This window comes from Melanotaenia boesemani, chromosome 16 (assembly GCF_017639745.1).
Source record: "Melanotaenia boesemani isolate fMelBoe1 chromosome 16, fMelBoe1.pri, whole genome shotgun sequence".
NCBI classification, from domain to species: Eukaryota; Metazoa; Chordata; class Actinopteri; order Atheriniformes; family Melanotaeniidae; genus Melanotaenia; species Melanotaenia boesemani.
In genome coordinates this window covers 31,241,801-31,260,675 of record NC_055697.1, presented here as the reverse complement: position 1 = coordinate 31,260,675, position 18,875 = coordinate 31,241,801, and the positions used below count along the sequence as shown (strand labels likewise).

Here is an 18,875-nt window from a genome sequence, read left to right as displayed (position 1 = left end):
ATGTGCAGTAGAATTGCAGTACTTTGTGTACCTTGTATGAAGCAGACAGTTTCTGTGGCTGGGACAGAGTCAGTTATTGTCCCTCCCTGGATCCCCTCCATCTCTGGCCTCCCTTTATTTAAATGGAGGCCAGTTCCTCTGCTGGAGTCACATCCTGGCTTGGTGGGCCGCCCCCTGTGCCAGTTCTATAGGCCTTTTTTTAACTGCTACAATCATACAGACATTGAACATGTCAGCAGACACCTCATCTATTCACCTCATTTGTTCACGGTTATCTACTTTGGAGTCACTTACCAGCCTGCAAAACGTTCTTATATTTAATTTTTTCTTGCTGCCAGGTCCTTTTATGGCCAGACAGGTTTGTCCTTTATGAAGCACAGAAAGATAAAATAGATAAAAACGTTACATGAGGAAAATAGATTAAATGACACATTGTGGATAATTGTTTGCACCTAATCATACTCTACATTTCCTGAGTAACATGCACCTGCTTGTCACTCTTAAAGTATACAACAGTTAGTGGATTTGAAAAGTAACTCCTTTAATTGTAGCCTAATTATGACAGTTCCAGTGGAGCACTGTTTATTAATTGTACAGTTTTTGACCACTTAACGCATTGAGCCGGTCGGCTATTGTCTGCCAGGCTCTCTCGCGTTCTTTACTTATGGCATTGGTATTGCCTTTTTTCCTTATAATATCCTTAACTTCGTCAGAGAACTCCGTCAGGAGCTGTTGTTCAGCGGCCGTGACGTAGGACGCGCGACTTTTATCCATTTCCCCATCGGTGATTCTGTGAGCGATCTCGAGGTCTGCTTCAGTATGCCGTGCACACGCACTTATCCCAACTATCTTCACCTGGCTTAACCTAGCCGCACCTTCTCATCCTGGCTCAGCAAACGTGCAACCAATTAAGCCAGGATAGGCCGCGCAGGCTAGGTCAAGCTGGGCTTGTTTAATTATCCTGGATTTCTTTATTCTGGTTTCGTGCAATACCCCTCTGGTCTCTGGTGTCTGGTCGCTCTGCTGCAGCTTAACTTGTGCTTCTTCTCTTGGTTAATAGCAGGTCGCAAACCAACGTAAACAGGTGCATACTGCCCCCTACTGCACCAGAGTGTTACATCAGGTCCTACAGCGTTACCACGGCTCGCCAGCTTTAGCTGAAGGTCAAAGCAGTGACATTTGATGGAATGACTGGTGGCAGGTTCTTTATTTCAAATTACTAATAACAATAATTTTTCTTTTGAAAGGCCACAGGAACCCTACCCACAAAAATAAATAAATAAATCAATCAATAAATAAATAGAAGAATCCACTTTGGGGTCGAGGACTAAAGGGACATGTGCTCCAGCTGCTTTAGCCTCCTTTGAACAAACCATAATGCTGACTGCAGTTCTGTTACAGAGTAAACGTTACAGTTCCAGGACCAAGAACAGAATCACAAAAAATATTGAGGAAAAAATAAAAAATCTTTGTTTGATGATCCTACAAACAGGACTGTACTAGTGACGAATGTTTAAAAAGCTCCACAGGTTTACCTGCATCAGTGAAAGCGTCGCTAACACTGTGCTGTGATATAAACCCGTCATGATCAACAAGCTGCAGCGTCCGAGCAAAACAACCCAGACTGCAGATTCCAAAGTCTTCCTCCACCTTCTTCATGGGAGTCGCACTACTTTTGATTTCTACCTCTAACCCATGATGTGACGGCCTAAAGCCAACCAGGAAGTGTTTTGTTGTACATGCACCAGTAAAAAGGTGCCACATGTTGTAATATTAGAATATATCTATATGTTTAATGTATTTTAACTTCACCACCTGCTGCAGGATTGCAGGTAATTAACAAGTGAATCTGAGAAAAATGACAATCCAGTCATTGTTTTTTCAGGCTTGTAATTCTTTTTAACTTCTAGACTAAGTTTTGCTTAAACCCATAATTTCCCTGTTGTCATGACTACGTGATACGAATGAATCTTCCTTCCATTGATTATGTCTGAGTTGTTGGGGGGCTGGAATCTTTCCCATCAGCTACTAAGAAACTATAGAAAGAACATGTGAACATGGCTTCTTATGTTATTGTGAAAAGTTGTCTGAAACTGAGTCTGTGACTGTTTCTAATGAAGTAAATAGCAGCAGTCAGGCTTCATGCTTGTGGCCATGATAACATGTTCTGATAGAATCAGCATCGCCTGCAGCATCCTTCCTTCTTATGAAAATTACATTTATCTTTCTACAGAAGATATTTGTTTGATCTCTTGAATCTGAACATCATGTGAGTCTAAATCTTTTGCATAGAACCACAAAAAATTTAAATAATGTAAAAAAAAAAAAAAAAAAAAAAAAAAAACAGAACAGAACAGCAGACAGTTGTTTAATCAGATATCCATCTCATTCTTTTTATCCTCATGTTCCATAAACAAAGTTGACAGGTTAGAAATGCAGGTATGACCTGGATGCCAACAGAAACAAGAACTTTAAAAAGTTCTTTTTAATAATGAAGAACATGTAATGATAAAACACAACATAGGATGTAACTAGAAGCACTCAGACCTCTGCCAAGCCATACGGTCGCTCATGTAGGGGCAGCGTGGCTCAGTGGGTAGAGTGGTTGTCTTGTAGCATGAAGGTTGCCGGTTTGATCCTCGGCCTGTTGAGCTCATGACAAGGTTAAGTAAATGTCACGTGCAGCGGGCGGAGGTGAGGACCCAAATGCAGGCAGTCAAGGCAGGAGGCAGAACTGTGCTGGTGACAAGGTTTTATTCTTGAAACACAGGACAGGGAACCACACACAACAGGGGAACATGTAAGGATCTGACAAGGAATAACAGAAAACCAGGAGTACTTATACACAGAGGGAATAACAAGACACATGAAGTGGATGACTAATCGGACCAGGTGAACTAACGAGGCAGGAACAGAAAACCACAGCACACACACACGGATAAAATATAAAAACATAACCAGCAACCCTAAAAACATGAACATAAAAACCATAACCGTGACAGTAAAGTTGTAATGTAAAGTTATCCCTATCTCCCAAAATTAAAGAATCCTTAACCCTCCTGTTATATTTGTTAGTCAGACACAGCAATGATGTTCCTGGGTCAATTTGACCCGATGCCTGTTTAATTATCCAAAAGATGTCCAAAACCCAAAAATCCTAACAAGCATTGTTAATATTTCATTACTTCCTCCCTTACCAAATATCCTGTCAATATTTAGTGCAATGGTGTTCCTCACCTCTCACAGGTAATGGTTCAATTAGGGTAATTCACTCGTCTTTCATAAAAAAAATACATGTTCAAGCTAAATGTGTTTTGTCCAGCTCCTTTCACTTCTCCCCAACAACACGCCTCCCTTCTAGATTAGTCATTTCCAGAATGATTTTCTGTATTGAATTCGGCATGACCAGCTCAAAAGCTGACTTGATGTCTGTCACACGAGTCACTGCATCCTAGTGGGTCCTGGCACTGTCTGATGCATATTTGGGGATGATGTTAGATATTATTTTAATTTGTCTTTGAATGTATAACTTGTGTATGATCTTAGTTAAAATATTTAATTGCAGCTTTGCAAGTTGGGGGAAAACAACACACACACACTTAACAAGAACATTGTGTAATCATGCATTAACATGCGTTGCTTTCTGTTTCTAAGTACAGAAGAGGAGAAGCTGACAATTAAAGACTCAAACTGGTAATAGGGGAAATGTCTGGCCTACAACATGTGGTTGCTTTTGGCCATTCTTCCGTTTTTTGCAGAAACAGGAAACCAGCACCTCAGATGGAGCTGAAGCAGACAGACGAGGCTGACAGCAGAAAATGCAGAAAAAAATCTGCCTTGCAACAGTTTATTAGTTAGTTATTGATGCCTTGCAGCTGACGTCACAGACGCGTTCCACTGCGTTCAAATGCTTGCCGCCGCCATATTGAGTACCTGCGCTGAGTACCTGAACCACACAGGTAGTCGGAGATGCCGTCAAAATGCTGTACAGTTGGGTGTGACAAAAAGAAAGGAGACGGAGATATAGCTTTTTATCGATTACCAAAGGAAGAAAAACGTCGTCAGAGATGACTTTCAGCGATCAGGAGGGTTAACTGGACGCCGACTGCAAGTAGCCGTCTGTGCAGTGTACATTTCATATCAGGTGAGTTTCAATGCAAGCTAGGAGAGCTAGCTTTAGCTAGCGAGGTTTGATAAACAAACTTTTTAGAGTAGTAAGTGATTAGATTAAATCCGATTAGACCCTTTGTGCAACAAATGCATTTGATTAGCATTTCATATGAAGATCTTTCAACAGAGATAGCAGTTGTTAGCTTAGCTTACATATCGGTCTACAGCAACAAAAGTTAGCTTACACCACAACAAGCTAAGCTGCCAAAGGACGCTCCTCTGCAGTCTGTGCCGTCTTAATAATAACTGACGATTGGTAAAACAGCAACGGATATTTTAATCGTTTTCCTATTGTTTTATTTTTGGCCACTTCTGTGCACTAGCAGCATTTACAGTTTTCAGCTTCTGTTAACTTCGGGTGGTAGGTCAATGTTGATAGTTTGTTGTGCTTAGATCAACTTAAGATATTTCATTCATCTGGTTACTTGGTTGTAGCTGCCTGGAAAACAGGTGGAGTAATATTAACTGAAACCTCTGTCTCATCAGGAGCAGAAAGCCAGAACCCACTAAGTCCAGACTATGTGCCAACAATGTTTCCTCATCTAAGTTCTCTCAACAAGCAGAAGAGGATTTACCAAATGGCAAGGTTTGAACGAACTCAGGCCCTGAAAAGAAAAAGGGCAATGAGCAGAGCTGACAGAGGAGGGACAGGAAAAGCAGGAGAGGACAGATAGGAGGAGGACAGACAGGAGGAGCTACGTCTTCTACCAGGAATCTTGGTGTCATGGTGGACAACCAGCTGACCTTTAAGGACCATGTTGTCTCGGTTTCCCGGTCTTGCCGATTTGCTCTCTACAACATCAGGAGGATCAGACCCTACCTGACTGAACACACGACCCAGCTCCTGGTCCAGGCTCTGGTCATTTCACGTATTGACTACTGCAACTCCTTACTGGCTGGCCTGCCTGCATGCTCAGTTAAACCTCTGCAGATGATCCAGAACGCAGCAGCACGTCTGGTCTTCAACCAGCCCAAAAGAGCTCATGTTACTCTGCTGCTAATCGCTCTCCACTGGCTTCCAGTTGCAGCACGCATCAAATTCAAAGCTCTGCTTCTGGCTTACAAAACAATAACCCAAACAGCTCCGGTCTACCTTCACTCCTTAATCCAGAGCTACACTCCCTCTCCACAGTTACGCTTTACCAATGAAAGACGCCTAGTGCTCCCACCACAACGTGGAGCAAAATCAGTAGCTAGACTCTTCTCCTCTGTTGTTCCCCGGTGGTGGAACGATCTACCAAACTCCGTCCGATCCGCAGAGTCCTTATCTACTTTTAAGACCAAGCTAAAGACTCAGTTGTTTAAGGAGCATTTCCACATTTAGCTTAACTAAATGAGTTAGAAAGATTTGTCCAGCTTTTTGGCTCAACCAAGTACTGAAGAAGCTGTGTGCACTTATGCCCAAGATGATATTATGTGATGAAATCGTGATCTTGTATTTAAATAAAATGACTTAAAAAAAAAAAAAAATTATATGCACTGCCTCTAGCACTACATGACAGCACCTGGGTCCAACTGGACTCAAAGCAGTCTGACTATCACTTAATTATGACGTCCCATCTTGTTTGAATTCATGCTTGTGTTGTTCTTACTCTTAAATGTAAGTCGCTTTGGATAAAAGCGTCTGTTAAATGACTGTAGAATAGAATAGAATAGAATAGAACATGTATGTTTAAATTGTACACGGTTCCTTATAAACATTCCTGCCTGCTGCTTGATGGCTGCTTTGTCCAGGAGAGCAGAGAGCTGCTTCCCTGGCAGCCTGCTGTACTTCCCTTTCTTTCTCTCTCCTTAAACTTTCGTTTCTAGTCATGCTATGATTGGTAAATGAAAAGAGACCAACAGTATGAATAAATCTGCTTGGTGACATGAAAACAAGGCAGAGGCTACTTTTTCTGCTGGACATTTAGCAAATAAAATACTGCAAGTGTTAATTATGTAACCTGATGTAAACCTACACTGTTGTTCCAACTTGTCTATATTAATGAAATACAGTTGTCCGGGGACATTGGTCATGCTGTCCGGTTTATTTACTTTCTGCTCCGCACACTCATACATTCAAGCTACGTCCTTCTGCAGCCCTTCATCGTTCCTCCAGGTGCCTTTTACATAAAGGTCTTCCTGTAGCAGTACTAGATTTAAACATTACATACACAATAGTAAAAGTACTGCCCTCATTTAGCATCACTGCTAAATTAGACAGCCAGCTAATATATAAGTCCTCCAATAATTGTACAAGGCTTGTCTTATTTTTTATTGAAAGTCTTGATATATCGTACAACTGAAAGTCAGCGTTGTGTATTCCCACGTTAGATAAACGTAAACATATCATAAATCTAACAAGTTTACTTGTAAACACAATTATCTGTAAGACATAAAAATATAAACCTAATATTTACAGACACGTGGTATCCAAGGCCAAACTAATGAAGTACAAATATATTGCTAAAAGTATTTACTCACCGTCCAAATAACAGAAACCAGGAGTTCCGATCATTTCCATGGCTACAGGTGTATAAAGTCCAGCAGCGAGGCATGCAGACTGTTTCTACAAACATCTGTGAAGGAACGGGTCTCTCTCAGGAGCTCAGAGAGTTCCAGTGTGGTTCTGTGATAGGATGCCACCTGTACAACAAGTCCAGCTGTGAAATTTCCTCACTCCTGAATATTCCACAGTCAGCTGTCAGTTTGATCATAACAAAGTGGAAGCGATTGGGAACGACAGCAACTCAGCCACAAAGTGGTCGGTCCCGTAAAATGATGAACAACGTCGGTGGATGATGAGGTGCATAGTGCTCAAAGGTCGGCAACTTTCTGCATTCAACTGCTCCAGACCTCCAGACTTCAGATCAGCTCTAGAAGAGGAGAGAGCTTCATAGAACGGGTTTCCATGGCAGCAGCTGCATCCAGGCCGTACATCACCAGAAGCAATGCAGAACGTCAGATGCAGCGGTGGAGAGAACGCCGCCACTGGACTCTGGATCAGTGGAGACCTGTTCTCTGGATGTACGAATCACGCGTCACCATCTGGTGATCTGATGGAAGAGTCTGGGTATGGTGGTTGCCAGGACAACGATACTGGTCTGACTGCATTGAGCCAAGTGTAAAGTTTGGTGGAGGGGGGTCATGGTTTGGGGCTGTTCTTCAGGAGCTGGGCTTGGCCCCTTAGTTCCAGTGAAAGTAACTCTGAATGCTTCAGCGTACCAAGAGATTTTGGACAATGTTTCCAACTTTGTGGGAACAGTTTGGGAATGGTCCTTTCCTGTACCAACATGGCTGTGCACCAGTGCACAAAGCAGGTCCATAAAAACCTGGATGAGGAGGCTGGTGTGGATGGACATGATAGGCCTGCACGGAGTCGTGACCTCAACCTTATTTTCTTCTCCTCCAGCATCAGTGTCTGACCTCACAAATGTGCTTCTGGAGGAATGGTTAAAAATTCCTATAAACACTCCTAAACCTGTGGAAAGTTTTCCCAGAAAAGATTTGCCGGAGGGCCAGCATCATACTGAACTCATCTGATTAGGAATGGGGTGTCTATAAAGTTCATGTGAGAGTCAAGGCAGGTGAGCCTTTGGGCAGCATAATGTATATTTAGCAACAACGTGAACTCTCTGCAGCATCTCTGAGCTTCTCTGCTACAACCTGAACTGCAGGAGGCATCAAAGATTTCAGACGCCTGAACAGAGGGCTCACTCTGATGAAGCTTCTAGAACTAAATTTAACTAGTCTTACTGCAACATATTCTGTAAATCTTAATTTATTAAACTATTTTTAACTAATATAGTCAATGATCACGTCAACATGGGACACATACAGTACAGTGTACACTATTAAAAAACAAATAACTTTGAAAAGGGCACCTGCTGGTCCAGAGGGCAAAGCACCACATAGTGTCTATCTGTGCACCGCTGGTGTCTACAACATTTCATGGATAATAAAAGGAAAGGATTTCAGGTTCATGTATGAGAGGGAATATTACAATAATTTGATTAAAACAATTCTTTGTGTTATTAGAGTCCAACAGAAGTATTTTATCGGGTATAAAATTTATTGTAAAGCAAAGATGAAAACTGCTTATTATGTGTTGTTACTGAACAAACTATGTGAACTTTTTACATTTACACTGACATCAAAATGACAGAAAATCAGACAGAAAGAAGAAGATTCATCAGTAAATACTGAGCTCATGAACAGAAGAAACAGCTACATCTGATTTGTTTACCTGAATAGAAATAATCATTTAGACCAATCAGTGACATGGGACACACCCTGACCAGGTGTTTCTGGAAGAGCATATGTAGATAATCAGGAAACAGCTGCATGTTTTCATCACTTACTGCATGTATGTGGACTGTGTGGATGCAGAGGACAAAACTTTAAACACGGCTGAGAGGAACTCATTCAGGTATCTTAAAACACACTTTTATTACTCGGCTTTTAACACTGCTTGAGTTGTGTGGTCCTCTGTCACGTTTATTTTAGTTATTTATTTATTTTATGATGTTATTTTGTGTGCAGCACTTTGGAAACGTTTTGTTGTGAAATGTGCTATATAATTAAAGTGATTGATTAATTGAACTTCATGATTATCTTAAAAATACTTTCTGTTAATATGAAGAATTTTCTCTAAGAGCTGAAAACAAAACTCTCAGGAGCTTTGCAAGTTTGAATGTTATATATATATACTGTATATACTGTATGTATGTATGTACATATATATATATATCTCACATCAGACCTTTTCAACAACTTCCAATCTAACAATAAATATAAAAATCTAATTAAAAATGTTATATCTTTAGGTTTTTATACCCTTTTGGTCAGAAGAAATCCAGATTCTTTTAATGAGAAAAACATAGAATATTAAAAACTAGGTGAAGATGAACGTCCCAGCAGAGTAATGCTGGCTGCTGGCCCCCAGCACACTGCAGCGCACAGGAGGGAGTTGCAGATGCTGAAGGATGTCAGATTTCTGAGGATGTTTGAGATTCTACCAGTTTCATCTTAAAATGAACTGAAGGACAGAGAAAACAAATACCATGCACAACTTAGTGTAAATAGAATAGAATAGAATAGAATAGAAATACTTTATTAATCCCTTTGGAGAGTCCTCAGGGAAATTTGGGTACCAGCAGCAATACAACACCAACAGTAAAGCAGGACAAGCACAAGATATAATATATACAGGAACAAAGCAAAATAGAGGCAACAAGATGCAAGAAAAGCACAAATAGAATGCAATAAATAACAATAAGATAAGTTAAATATAAACAAGCATTGCACACAGTAGAGGTGGTACAGATGCCCAGTTCACTATTGCATGTATAAGTTATTGCAACTGTTTGTATGGGTTATTGTGCATGTGGTGTATCAGGCCGACTGCACACCTCCCTCTCCCCCCTCCTTCTCCCCCTCCTGCCTAATGCAGAGTTGTACAGTTTGATGGCTCGGGGGACAAAGGAGTCTCTGAGCCGGTTGGTCCTACTCTTGGGGAGGAGCAGCCTGTTACTGGTCAGGCTTCTCTGTGCACTGATGACAGTGTGCAGAGGGTGACTGGCATACTTCACAATAGCCAGTAGTTTTTTTTAGTGTTCTCCTCTCTGCCACTGTCACCAGGGAGTCCAGCTTCATACCAACCACAGAGCCTGCCCCCCTGATGAGTTTTTCCAGCCTGTTAGCACACCTTTTTTTCATGTTACCCCCCCAGCAGACAACAGCATAAAAAAGCATACTAGCCACCACAGACTGATAGAACATCCACAGGAGTTTCCTGCAGATGTTAAAAGATCTCAGTGTTCGCAGGAAGTATAGACAGCTTTGGCCCTTTTTGTACAGGTGATCTGTACAGCATGTCCAGTCCAGCTTGTTATGCAGCCACAACCCGAGGTACCTGCAGTTGTCTACAATCTCTACCTTGTCGTCCCTGATGATCACTGGACGTGGTTGTGGGCTGGACTTCCTGAAGTCAATAACCAGCTCCTTAGTCTTTGAGGTGTTAAGCTGGAGATGGTTCATCTGACTCCAGGTGACAAAGTCACTGACCAGATTCCTGTACTCATCCTCACCATCATCCCTGATACACCCCACGATGGCTGTGTCATCTGCAAACTTCTGGATGTGACACAGCTCTGAGTTGTAACAGAAGTCTGAGGTGTAGAGTGTGAAGAGGAGGGGGGCCAGCACCGTCCCCTGGGGTGCTCCTGTGCTGCTAATAACAGTGTCAGATGTGATGTCCTTTAGCCTGACGTACTGCGGTCTCTCTGTGAGGTAGTTACCAATCCAGGACACCAAGCAGGGGTCCACCTGCATCTCCCTCAGTTTTTCCAGAAGCATCAGGGGCTGGACTGTGTTGAAGGCACTTGAAAAATCCAAGAAGAGGATCCTCACTGTGCCCCTCCCCTTATCCAGATGAACTTGGACACGGTGTAGGAGGTAGAGAATAGCATCCACCACACCCACACCTGCACGATAGGCAAACTGTAGGGGGTCCTGGGCCTGTTGCATTTGGGGCTTGAGGAGATTGAGGATGAGCCGCTCCATCGTCTTCATCAGCTGGGATGTAAGTGCCACCGGTCTGTAATCGTTCAGCTCACCAGGATGTTTTTTTTTTTGGAACTGGAACAATACAGGATATTTTCCACAGGGTAGGCACTTTCCCCAGCTGTAGACTGTGGATGAAGACATGCTGGAGTGGTTCCCCCAGTTCATCAGCACAGGTCCTAAGCAGACGAGTATGCACTCCGTCAGGGCCTGCTGCTTTCCATGGGTGGAGCTTCCTCAATTCTCCCCTCACCTGTTCTGCTGTTATGTGTGGAGGGTGTTGAGATGGGGGGAGAGGTAAAGGTTGGCAGGGGGGCTGCACAGGGGATGAAGTCAGGGAGGATGTGTACTGCAGTGGGGGAGGGGGGACCGTGGGCTGGTCAAAGCGGTTAAAGAAGATGTTCAGCCTGTTTGCTTCTTCCACTGTCCCCCCCGCTGTTATGGCCTTTGATCTGAAGCCTGTGATGGTGTTGACACCATCCCAGACCTCCTTCATACGGCTCTCACTCAGTTTATCCTCCACCTTCCTTCTGTAGGTGTCCCTCGCCACCTTCAGGCATTGTTTCACCTCCCGCTGTGCTGATTGCATGGCCTCCCTGTCATGGTTCATGAAAGCCACCTTCTTCCTGTTGAGGGCAGCTTTGACATCTTGTGTTATCCAAGGTTTGTTATTTGGATAACAACGGACAGTCTTATTGGGGGAGACTACGTCCAGCGAGAAGTTGATGTAGTCCGTCAGACAGTAAGTCTGCTCCTCTATGTCCTCACCATGTTGTCTCAGCAGTACATCCCAGTCAGTGATGTCAAAGCAGTCTCTCAGAGCGTCCTCTGCCTCAGGTGACCACTTCCTGATTGAGCGTGTAGTTTTAGACATCCTTTTGACCAGGGGGGTGTACTGTGGCTGTAGGTGAATCAGGTTGTGGTCAGACTTTCCAAGTGGGGGGAGGGGGGTGGTTGTGTAGGCATCCTTCACATTGGAGTACAGCAGGTCTATTGTTCTGTTGTTCCTTGTGGGACAGTCTACAGCCTGGTAGAAGGAAGCCAAGGTAGAGTCCAGGGAAGCATGATTAAAATCCCAGATATGACCATAAACGCCTCTTTGTCTGCAGCCTTGCTGTTACTGTGTGTATCTTCTCAGAGGCAGCTGATGCTTCCGCGCTGAGCGCCTCATCTACAGTAAATAGTACAGCTTGAATAATTTTTACATTTAGTTTGAATTTATTCTAAATCGACACCTGAATTTATACCAATAGCAATACCAACTAGCAGCGGTAATGCATCGCTATAAAGTTGTTTCCAACCACTACTCGGTCTCCATAGATACTTGTTGTTTCATCTGACGTAGCAACTAGCTATGATTTCTGAAGACGTATAACCGTAAAGTAGGGTTGTCTCGTTTCCTAAAGGAATATTTACTCCCACCCCCTTAACACTTCGTTTCAAGGGATGAGGGGTCGAAAAGTGAGGGGTAGGGGTAAAAAGAGAACTGGGATTAGGCCTCGATGTCTCAGAGTTGAGCTGGAACTTAAACACCAGAAAGATTTCCACTGCTGGAAGTTTCTCATTTTGTCGTACAAGTGCGATAAAAAGTCATTTATAAAAGCTGGAGATGAAAGACCTTTGGTCTGCAGCAGGTGTTTTTACAGTCTGACTAATTTAAGGCTCTACAGACACGAACAAATGTATTTCTCTCATCCTCTGAACAGGCTTTACTCCAAAGATGAACAACACAAACCCGACGTCTTCAGTCAACAGCTACGAGTCTCTCATCTCCCACTGCTGGACTGAGAGTGAAGCTGATTTCTTCACACTGATCATCGTTTCCATCTGCCTTCCTTTGACCCTCTTGGCCTTATGTGCTCTTTTATCACAGGTAGTATAATAGAGCTGAGACTTCTGCTCTGTTAATGACTTATTACTGAAACGCTAAATATTTATCATGTTTCACCACATGTAAAGTTATATATTAATAAGATGTTTTTAGTTCCAGCTCTTAGAGAAAGAACAGAAAATGACATAAAACTGAACTTTTTGATTCTTCTTGTGCTGCCATCAGTGAATGAATGCTGTAATTATTTAGCTGTGGAACTACCGAATTCTGCTTTCATTCTTCATGAGTTTCCCAGTTTAAACACATTATTGATAACAGCTGATTTTATTTGTTTTCTGGTTTTCTTTTTATGTTTTCTGCAGCTGCGAAATAAACATGTTGCTCCGGTCTACATCATCAACCTCGTCTTTGCTGACATCCTACAGATGTGCTGCATGATCGTTGAGCTGGCAGGGGTCAAGGACGAATTAATAAAGTTTATATTTTTCTACTTTGTCTACAACTGTGCGGTGATGGCCAGTGTTTGCTCCATGGTCTGCATTGCCCTGGAAAGGTAACTGTCTATTCTACACCCCCCTAATGTATTAGTAGATAGCTCTGATGGTCTTCACAGACTGGTTTTGAGTATCTGTCTTGTGTTACAGATATCTGCTCATCGTCTGGCCGATCTGGTACCGTCTGAAACGAACCACCAAGGTCTATGTGGGTGTTTGTGCTTTAATCTGGATCATTTCTGTTTTTATTGGAGTCATTCATGGATATTTAGCAGGTGCTTTTCTCCTCCTCCCCTTTCCCCTGCTCATCTTCTTCCTAGTTGGGACCATTAGAGCCCTGTCTGCTGTCCAGGGTGTTTCCACCAATGAAAAACGGAGAATTGTGGCAGTTTTGCTTGTGGTTGTGTTAATGTACACAGTTCTTGTCCTGCCTCGGTTTGTTTTGAATTTGTTGTTTTTATCATATCACAATGACTGGAACATTTCCATCAAGTTATATGACGTGTCTTGCATTCTAATTCAGTTGAATCCTTGTATTGACTTAGTTTTATATTTTTTATTTAATAAATGGACCCTAGGAAGGTTTTTGGTCTGTCTGACCTGTTGCAGAAATAACAATGATGATGCCACCAGATCAACAGCCTGAATGATGAAAACATGAAAACACAAACTAAACACTTTTAATGTAGAAAAGACACTGATAGATTTATTTTACAAATCTTTTATGGAGTCTGTTTTAATGTTCTGTATTATTGGCTGGTTTGCAGAATAAAAACCGTCGGATATCATCAGAGTAGAAGTAAGATAACTGGCTCACAGCAGCTCTCTGTCAGATATTTATAATCAACACGTGTCACGGAAGGTGCAACCAATCCTGGCCAGCTCTGGTCACCCAGAAGAATTTGTTCTCCCTTCAGGTCGTCAGCATCGTTGCTAACAACCCAGCCACCTGCCTGACCAACATGTGACGTGGTTTGGTCACATGACTCTAGGTGTGAATGGTTTCTAAACGGCCTGGGAAGGTGAGTCAAGACTGCACTGCAGGTGTTTGACAGATGAAACCTGAGGCCCCCTCCTCTATCTAATGTTGGTTTTCCCATTTAACATCGATGACTTCTTCCCCTGTCCAATATATGCACCTTACTTTCCTTTAAAAGTGTGTTGCTTGTCCTTAAGATGCAGGTGGACTGTTGAAACTTGACCTGAAGAGCTGCTCTTTGTAGCACCGCACACCTGTAAAGTGGTTGTTAGGTTTCTATGTAGAGGTCTGTGCTCTGGTGGACCAGTTTCTGCCTCCGTGTGTTGCTAGGTTTGAAATGCACAGGAATGTTGTGTTTAGAGAAGATCAGTCCTCAAGGTCCTGCAGGTTCTGGAGGTTTCTTGCTGCACCTGAATCAGATTAATAGGTCATCATGCTGGCAGAGAACTTAACAAGCTGTTGAGGAGAACCATTTAATTTGAATCAGGTGTGCTGGAGCAGGAATCGTCTGACACACCAGAGCTGGACACCCCGGTTTTTCAGCCACTCCAGACATGTGTGGAATGACAACGTTTGTGCATCATTTCTTCTATTCTTCATTATTTGGGGCTCAGTTTTTCTCTGACTTGATAAAAGCCCAGCTCAGACACGCAGGGTTGAAGCTCTGTCTCGACATGCTTGTGCAGCTTTTCTTTCCTTCTGTCCTGGTGGGACATTTTCAGCCCGATGCTGCAGAGTCCTGAGGACGGCCAGTCTGTGTTCCAGTGGGTGGTGTGAGTCAGAGAGCAAGAACTGGTCTGTGTGTGATGGTTTCCAGTACACTGCTGGGTTGGTAACAAAACCTACCCGACTCCCACACGTCCCTCATGTTTTTCATTAGGTGCTTTTCCATTACCCCTAGAACTGCACAAAACCTAAATATCGCAATAAAAACTGATAATGGAAACACCAACATTTCGAAAAACCTCTCAAACATTGCTAAAATGTTTTTATGCTGTCATGAGGTGACTTTTCAGATGTGTCAATATAGGAGTATATCGCAAAGTGTAATGGAAACACTTTTTTTCATTTACACGTCCCCGGACATGACGTAAGGGGCACGGCATGAGGAGCTGCAAGAGGAGACAGAAATCTTTTCACAAACAATTAAAGAAAATATCGCTGCCATCCTTCATAGCAAACAACAGCGAAATGCAAGAATTTTTAACCAAAAATTAGAAATCTCCTTCCTCCTCAAAGCTGAGAGAACAACAACTAATGCACTAAACACCATTCAATGGAAGCGCTTGCAAATCGCTGTTGTTGAAATTGTAGAAATATTTCTTTTATTTAGCAAAATACTGTAATGGAAACGCAGCTACTGACTAACAGTAAGATTCAGAGTTAATTTCCAAACGTTACGACTCCAGTAGAAGGTGATGCATTAAATAGAAGCTTCTTATACATCAGAGCTTCAGGTGGTCGACCTCCATGATGCCAGATCTGAGCAACTTTCAGACATTTTTCAACATTTTGGTCCTATTTATGAAGCATTTAAAACTCTGTTTTTAACATATTGATTTATGTTGTTTGAATAGAAGTTTCAGCTGTAAATATTTTTTTTATTATTAGTGATATAATTTAAATCGAGTGTTTTGCTCTAGATTTTTTCTCTTAGACACGTGGATATAATCATCAATCTCTGTAAAAAACTTGGATTTCTTGCAGGAAGACACTAGCAGTGTCCTTAAAATGTACATGTTCATTGTATAATCTGTGTATTTATCAATTTTAAATTGTAATTTGAAGTGTTTGTGTGAACGAAATAAAGATTTAGGTTTAAACTGCACTCAATGAATCCTGAACTCATGACTCTTTTCTTTGTCTTTTCTTCCTCCGAAAACCAAATCAAATCAATTTTATTTATAAAACACTTTTCATGCAGAAAGGGCTTTACATTATAGAAACAATTTATGCATATTAAAGTAAAACAAGCCTTCACACAAAAGTTTTTAACAAATTGATTAAAAACACCCACACACACACATACACTCTAAGAAAAAATGGGGAGGGGGAGGCGGGGGGCGCCTACAGCGGCCAGCTGAGGAGTTGGCTGCTTGGGAGAAAGATCTCTCTCCCGGTTGTGCCCCTCTCCTCCCCCACCACCCCACATCATACACACCACACATAGGGCTCTGTGGGGCGGGTGGAGTCGGTGGGTTTGGCTGGGGGATCCCTGGTGGGCCTTGGGGGGACAGGGACATGGGCTGTGGGTGGGCGGACAGGAGCCACCGAGGTGGCCCTTCCTGCATCCCCTCCCTTTGTGACCTCTCTCCCCCCGATTTTATTTACATGTTAGACACTACCACATTTAACTGAATTGCACTACACACATAACACACACACTCACACACACTGAGGGAGCCCTGAAGGGGGTCCTGCTGCCTGGCAGAGGGACATGTTCTGGTCCCTGGGGTACCTGGCCTTGGTGTTGGGTTGGCGTGGCCGGCGGTGGTTTTGCCTGGGGCGGTCTGGCCCCATCAGGGTCCTGGGCGGGGCTCTGCTGGGGGGAATGTGTGGTCCTTGGGCATGTGGGGTGCCTGCCCTTCATGCAGCCTGCTCACCGTCGCCCTGTACTGCCTGGTGCCCCAGCCCCGTTGCTCCGGGGGGCTCTGGTCTGGGGGCCCCTCTGCTCTGGTCTGAGTGGGCCGCTGTTCTGTCTGCTTTGGCCGTCCTGGGCTTGGTGCTCTGTGGACCTGCTGGGCCTTTGGGGCCTCGGGCTCCCCCCGTCCCCCGATGATGCTTCGGGGTGCGACGTGATCACGGCCCCCTTGCAAGCACACATTTCGTCCTTGTTGCATGGCCACACACGCACGTTCACACGTGCATGCTCATAAACGTGCTCGTCCTCCATCGGCTTCTGACTAAATGTTGCTGGTATTTGTGTGTTGGTACGTTTCTCTGCAGGTACGTTTGATGACTAATGTACTTTTTCATATCATCATCCTATTTTCTTTATGTATCATGTAGTACTGTGGTAGTTTATATTGTTTTTTAGGTGTATTTTAGGCAGCCTAGACAACTGTTATTTACACATTTTAATCCTGTCCTTTTCTCCCCGTTTTATTTATTTATTTTTCTCTTCACTCTTCCTCTATCTCCCTGTCAGGTTCGGTACTGACATATAAAAACTAAAGAAAATAAGATTACAATAAAAATAATAAAACATGTCTCCCTTGGTAGTGCAAATCTGTCAAGTAAAATATGGCACACAGACCACCGTTCTGTATGTTAGGATGCTGGACAGGAAAAAAAAAAGAAAAGAAAAAATCTTGTAAATTTACAGTAAAATACTGGCAGCTACAGACACCAGTATTTTACTGTAAATTTACATGATCTATACTGTAACTTATTTTTACAGTATCATACTGTTGAAGTAAGTACGGTACAGATACTGTAAAATAATGGTAAAATACTGGTAAGTACAGCTGCCGGTATTCTTCTGTGAATTTACATTTTCAGTACTATAATTTATTTTTAAAGTAGTTTACTGTTAAAGTAAATACTGTAGTGCAGCTAAATTTACAGTAAAATACAGGTGGCTGTAGCTGCCAGTATTTTACAACTGTATTTACTTTATCAGTAAATACTGCATAGTACAACATTTTAATGTAGTTTTTTTACACTAAAAATAATGTAACCAAAGTCCTCATTTTCACTTGTACTGTAACATTTAGTAATAGTAGAAGAGAAATAGCGGTAAATAGTAGTATTTAAATAAAATACATAATGTTGTACAATGCATAACACACAAGAAGATTAGATGAGAGGAATTGTTTGGAAATGAATGTTCATTTCAAGGCACTGTAATGTCACAACCCAAACATATATATTCTTCAAAATTCCATTTCCATACCTCAGGAAATCACTGAAAAAATCAGGCCTCCAAATTTAGGAATTAGACATGGCTGTAGTAACACTGGAATAAAAATAGAAGAATTACAGGTTTCCATGTCTTAAACTGGGTTTAAATAATTTGCTTAATATGATCAGGACTTAATCTTAAGAGGTGACAACAACTAACCTGTATGAAGAGCCAGTCAAAGTCCATCAGGTTTTTAATCAGTAGAAACATCTGCATTCACAGTCTGCAGTTTCTTTTAGATTATCTTGTCTGTCTTTTTGGACACCATCTTTCCATGGGTGGTCTTTGTGCCCCTTTCTGGGTTAATCCCAATGAAGCGCATAAAAAACACAAGATCTAAATGGGAAAATGCAAGAACTTGCCAAATAGTAGTAACTGTAATATATTTTTATGCCTTATTTTGAGAAATTGTGCAGTTTTTAAATATACCAAGAAAATACATCAACAATTTTGACAACTATTAGTTATAATTTGCTTCATAGCTTTTAAATCTTGTGCAATTTGTTGTATTTAACTCACTGTACAGTGTTTTTAATATAATTAAATACAATCATAAGAATAGGTTTACCGTTAAATGAACTCCAAAGTCTTAGCTGCCTCATCTGGATATTGCAGGTTGAATATGTAGAAAGTTGCAAACACTGCTGCAAGTCCTGTCACAAATGTTGGCTGGATGATGTATCAAAGATGATATGGCTTTCAGCGCTGACCATCCATCCAGCTACCGGTTGCTCATTACATTACTGCACATCTTTGAACATATGTTGCAAAATGTCATTTTTAAGATTTTTTTTTGTATATGTATACCTTTTGTTAACACACACACACACACACACACACACACACACACACACACACACACACACACACACACACACACACACACACACACACAACAATTCAATAACTGATAGTAATAACCAGTTTTAGAATATCACCAAACTCAAACTGTAC

General features: G+C 42.1%; 1 long non-coding RNA gene across 1 annotated transcript; it reads left to right on the top strand.

Moving 5' to 3' along the window:
* The first annotated feature begins 11,756 nt into the window (after window positions 1–11,756).
* On the top strand, window positions 11,757–15,839 carry LOC121655982. Its single transcript, XR_006013343.1, has 3 exons — window positions 11,757–12,586; window positions 12,907–13,097; window positions 13,189–15,839. It is a non-coding gene; the product is annotated as an uncharacterized LOC121655982 (long non-coding RNA).
* Window positions 15,840–18,875: the final 3,036 nt, after the last annotated feature.